Source organism: Capra hircus, chromosome 26, assembly GCF_001704415.2.
Source record: "Capra hircus breed San Clemente chromosome 26, ASM170441v1, whole genome shotgun sequence".
In the NCBI taxonomy this organism is placed as follows: domain Eukaryota; kingdom Metazoa; phylum Chordata; class Mammalia; order Artiodactyla; family Bovidae; genus Capra; species Capra hircus.
The window spans coordinates 15,005,427-15,011,718 of record NC_030833.1 but is presented as its reverse complement, the minus strand read 5'-3'; positions in this window follow the sequence as shown (position 1 = coordinate 15,011,718).

Sequence of the window (6,292 nt, the reverse complement as noted above, 5' to 3'; positions counted from 1 at the left end):
AAATTTGGAGTTGGTCTGAAGAACTACAAATAACTGTTAAATTTTACTGCATGTTACTTGGCATTTGAACTTGGGAATATTGTTTACTTGGTACTGGCATCATGCTCTTTATTGATGTTGCCAATGTCATTCTGATCACTTAAGGGAGACTTCCAGGTCCCAAATGAGCCTTCTGTTGGTTGTGGGCATATGTGATCAGTACCCACCTTTGCCAATTTTTCCATCATCCTTAATCAAACGATATGTTATGTTTTGTGGACCATGTTTACACAGAGGGAGTTGTAGGAGATGGGACTATATGGGTCTTGATTGACCGTTTATTCCCCCTCAGCGAGCACTTGTTGAGCACTTGCTGTGTGTAAGGCACTCTGCTACGTACTAAATATACACAATGAGCAAAGCATGGACCCAGTGCCTGGTCCATAGCCATCAGATGATGGAAGACTTCTGTAATGATGAGCAGAGACCCCAAAGGGCTTTGAGAAGGGCAATAACTTGACCCACGTATGGGGTTTATGTCAGTCCCTTTGGTACTTGCATGGAGTACAAATTCTGATCATTTTCTAATCTAAATCCTGCTCCACCTGGCCCAGATCTTTCCTACTCTGGGATTCTGAAAGTTGGGGCTGTTTTGGAAATTCTCTCACCCCCTATAAAAGTTATAGACTTTGGGGCCTGATTTTCCCCAACTGGCACCAGGTCTACCGATCTGAGACTTTTACTTAGTAGTCAGTCCACAAGAACCGGTGGAAATCTACCAATGGCCATCAAGGGCTTTGGGAAGTCTAAGATACACTCAGAACCTGAATTCACTTCCCATAGACAGGACATCTCTAATAAAAGAAATAGAAAGAGGACAATAGTTGACAGATGATAAGGCAAAGTCTTGCACCCCACTTTCCTTTACAACAAACACAGGGAAAAATTAAACCAGATCAAGGGATGTTTCAAACTGTAATTCAAACAAATGTAGGTGAGGGTCCAGGCTGTGAAAAAGACTTAGAAAACAGATTTTTCAGGACAAAAACTTCTTTGAAATTAAAGGCCTCCTAGAACCCAGCTTGAACCAACCGTCTCTTCCCCTAGAACTTGCAAGATCATTGTCTTATGAGATGACAAGATATCTATACGTAGTGAACTTGAAATTAAAGGAGGAAAAAAAATAGAGCTGATTGGCTGGAGGAAAGCAGCTATTTGGCTCCATCTGGACATGTGGACATGACAAATGATGGCTAACAACCTTAATTTCTACCTTTGTGACTTCTTAGGAGTCATATATCTTGAAGACTGGAGAGTTGTCTGGTGGAACTGAACTTACATTTTCAAAAGAGATCCACAGATTCACATGCCTCAAATCTCTGAATCTGACCAGGATACAAGTTCATTCAACGTATTTCAGTTGTTCTTCTCAGTTAAAAGCCCCAACCAGGAATCTTTCCATCTTGTTGTTCAGACACTAAGTCGTGTCTGACTCTAATCTTATCTGGGTCTCTCACATACTTAGGAGTCAGCTGGCTTTGAGCTGGTCCAAGATGTTGCTGCCTTCACATTTAAAAACCAAACCAAGTCACACAACCAGCCAGATTCAAGTGGTGGAGAAACACACTCCAGTAATTGATGGAAGGAGCTGCAAGATCACTTGACAAAGGGCAGCTTCAGGAAGAGGAGGGAGTAAAGAACGATGACCATTTTCACAACCCATCCATCATCATCTCTAACCTATTTTCTCACTCCAGGGAAGCCTGGGGCTAGGAAAGGAACAGGGCAAGTGTCAGAAAAGTTTTCCCAGCAATGGGTCAACCCAGGCTCCAGACTCTGGTCTTCTTTACCTCATGTGATTATTGGAAGTGAGGGTGCCTTTTAGGTTCATTTGCTTTTGTCTTTTGTAGAATACTAAATGCTCCAGTATAGCACACTTCTTCTTAGACAGCTAATGCCCATAAGTACTGATGGCTTCTTCTTAACACAATGCAACAGTACTGATCAACTTTCCTGATCAGTAAGTCCAATCGCCAGAGTTGCCAGTCACTCTTGATGGCTCAGTAGGTAAAGGATCCGTCTGCAATGCAGGAGACATAGGAGATGCAGGTTCAATCTCTGGGTCAGGAAGAACCCCTGGAGGAGGAAATGGCAACTCACTCCAATATTCTTGCCTAAAAAAAATCCCATAGACAGAGGAGGCTGGTGGGCTAGGACTACAAAGAGTCAGACATGACTGAGCATGCATGCAAAGACAAGGACTTGACAACTCAAAAGGAAGAGATCATCCCTTTATTATTTCAAATTCTGATAAACACAAGCAATACTCTTAAAGAAATCCCCTACCCACGGGCACTGCCCCACCACCTGTTCACTTTGGTACAAAGTGAGTAGATCAGTTGATATAGGATTGTTATATGAATCTGCAGAACCACATACCTCTTGCAGTGGCTGCCCAGCTCACAAATTCACCTCCATCTTTGGGCATGAAACCAGACCTGCCCAACAGGACCCATATCCTATTACTAATTAATTCAGGAACAGCTCCTGACCTCACCAGACCAATCACCTGATAGACTAAAAATTCTGGGCTGAGATGTTCAAAGCCAGGGAGCCCTTGCAGCAGAATCAGGCTTAAGGCAGAGGGGCTCTGAGGACGATTTGCAGAGGTCTCCAGGGTGGTCCCATTTCTTGGTTTTGGTCCCTGAGTGTCACCGTTCAACAGCTTCATGGATTCCATGAGATGCCCCAATATTCTTCCAACAAATATCTTCTTTTTTTAAAAAAAATAGCTACTCAGAATTGATTTCTGTTGCCTACAACTCAAAGTCTCACAACTCACATACCTCTAAAATGTTACCTATTTAAATAGTGAATGGTCTCTCCTTCACTCTTGTTTCAGGATTGGGGTGGAGAGAATAGCCAACATACACAACAAAGATTTCTAGTAGAGTTATCAGAACATAGAAGTGGAGTGATAACCACTACCAAATGTAAAACGTACTGTCTTTTGTCCCTTAAATTCCATTTTTTAAAGGAATTTACCCCACAGATACACCATCCATCCAGAAAACAAATGTATCATATTCATAAGGCACTATTTCTAACAGTATAAGATTGGAAACAACCAAATGTGCATCAATAGAGAACTAATAGTAAAAACTCAAATGTCAGAAGGCTATGCAGCTGGTAAAAATATTGGACTTTTTATGCACTGATAAGGAATTGTTTTCAAACATACAGTTAATTTTAAAAATCAGTTTGCAAAATAATGTACAGAATGTGTTAATCATTTATATTTTTAAATAAAATACTATATATATATATATATATATATATATATATATATATATATATATATACTTATAATGCATAGACTACCTTTGGCAGGACACACAAGGATCTGGTGAGGCATCGTTTTTTAAACTCTGTATTGTATCAAATGTAGAAAGGCATATATTACCTATCTACAAACATGAAAGAGAAAAAATTTTCGGGAAAGAAAAATTAAGCCCTAAATGCCCATAGTTCTACATGTGAGTGTCTGGAGTCCACACATGCTCTCACTGCTCAATTGAGTGGCTGCTAGAGATTAAACCTTCCTTTCCTGCCCAGAGGATATCACATCAGCTCTGATCACCTTAAGGTGGTTTCAACCGCTGAAGCCCTGACTCAGGGATGCGCATGGAACCCACAGATGAACTTGACAGTGAGGTGAGCTGAAAGAGAAGCAGGCAAGGGAAACTAACCTCTGGGCAAACTCTGCCAGATCATGCAATGATTGTTTCTCCTGAATCTAGTCAGATGTTTGTATTCTTCTTGCTTTTCTGAAGAAAATATCTTTTTTCCCCACTTTAAAACTGTGCCCTCTCACCATTCCTAGCCATGAAATCCACTCAGAATAAGGATAAAATGTCTATGAACTCTATTCATATGTGCATTCCTTCTTTCATTATTTCATAAATACCTGTGTTGGTCATGGTTCTACAAGCTGGGAGCACAGCAGTGGCCAAAGCAAAAGAGGCCTGTGTCCCCGTGGAACTGCATTCTAGATGGGAAAAGCAAGAATGCAAACAACTAAACAGAAAAACAAGAAAGATAATTATAACTTGTGATGAATAATGAGAAGGAAGCAAATACGGTGCCAGGGAGCAAGGGTCTGGGTGAGAGGCGAGCAGTGGAGGAGTTCCAAAGGTGGCCAGGGTTGGCCTCACTGAAGAGGTGACATTTAAACTAATTGTTGAATGACAAGAAGGAGCCAACCCCACAGAGGTCTAAGGGAGGAAGTTTCAGGCCAATGCAAAGGCCTTGAGGTGGGAAAGAACTTGTCATGTATGATGGGGGCCACTGTGGTATGTGGGGAAAGTCAAGTGAATGGTAGGAAGAGAAGAGGTCCAGGGAACAGATAGAGTTATCCAACATCTCCTATATAAAAAAGCCAAGACATCATTTTGCCTACAAAGTTCCAAAAACCAAAGATGTGGTTTTTCCAATAGTCATGTACGGATATGAGAGTTGGACCATAGAGAAGGCTGAGCACAAAAAGAATTGATGCGTTTGAATTGTCATGCTGGAGAAGACTCTTGAGAGTCCCTTGGACTGCAGGGAGATCAAACCAATCAATCCGCAAGGAAATCAACCCTGAATATTCATTGGAAGGACTGATGCTGAAGGTGAAACTTCAATACTTTGCCTACCTGATGCAAAGAGCCAACTCATTGGAAAAGATCCTGATGCTGGGAAAGATTGAAGGCAAAAGGAGAAGGGGTCAGCAGAGGATGATATAGTTAGATAGTATCAGCGACTCAGTGAACATGAATTTGAGCAAACTCTGGGAGATAGCGGAGGACAAAGAAGCCTTGCATGCTGCAGTCGATGGGGTCACAAAGAGTTGGACGTAACTTGGGGACTGAACAACTAAAACAACAACCACCCAATTTACCTGTTTTACCCAGGTTTTATCATAAATCTCATCCCACGTTAGTACTGCAACATCACATGTACCCCAATGTTCATCGTAGCACTGTTTATAATAGCCAGGACATGGAAACAACCTAGATGTCCATCAGCAGATGAATGGATAAGAAAGCTGTGGTACATATACACAATGGAATATTACTCAGCTGTTAAAAAGAATACATTTGAATCAGTTCTGTTGAGATGGATGAAACTGGAGCCGATTATACAGAGTGAAGTAAGCCAGAAAGAAAAACATCAATACAGTATACTAACACATATATATGGAATTTAGAAAGATGGCAATGATGACCCTGTATGAAAGACAGCAAAAAAGACACAGATGTGTATAGCGGACTTTGGGACTCAGAGGGAGAGGGAGAGGGTGGGATGATTTGGGAGAATGGCATTGTAACATGTATACTATCATGTAAGAATCGAATCACCAGTCTATGTCTGATGCAGGATACAGCATGCTTGGGGCTGGTGCATGGGGATGACACAGAGGGATGTTGTGGGGAGGGAGGTGGGAGGGGGGTTCATGTTTGGGATCGCATGTACACCCGTGGTGGATTCATGTCAATGTATGGTGAAACCAACACAGTATTGTAAAGTAAAATAAAGTAAAAATAAAAATTAAAAAAAAAAAAAGCACTGCAACATCAAAGAAAAGCATTTGTCTTCTCCACAGTCTTCATCAAGTGCCCCAGTACCTTCCGACATCACATAAACAGATTTCCAAAGCTTGAATACCTCATCAGTCAGGTCAACCAGATGGTTCAAGTCTGGAGTAGGGAGAAATTTATTTTCTGTTTCAGTTTATTCTATGTAAGTATTTCCCCTATTCTTGGCAGCTGACACTCAACAAATCTTGTTGATAACTTGCTCAAAATAACTGATATTCAACAACTCCATATTTCATTCCGGATAGTTCTGGATTCAAAGCCCATTTATCACTCATTGTCTGCATGATATTATAAGCATGATATTAAAGGCTGGTGCCTCAGTTTCCACATCTGTTTACCTACCTAATGAGGTTGTTGTGAGACTTAAAGTCTCCATACATGTACTTTTCAAAGTACATGAAAAGTACTCTGACCACACGTACTAAGCCTCAGTAACTGCTGGCTGCTATTCCTTATTAGTCTAAGGGAAGTCCTCTCTGTCCCCTTCACAGGAAGGGGGCCCTCTAGCCTGTGCCCTAGTGTCGTGTTTATTCAGGAGCAGTGTGGGCTTTGACAATGAGATACATTTAACTTGGAGGTGGTTAGGACACCAAAGGCTCGGCTGTGTGAACCAACCAAGCTGCTCACAGACACTTGGGTAAGTGGGTAATTCATGACAGCTTCACAAGGTA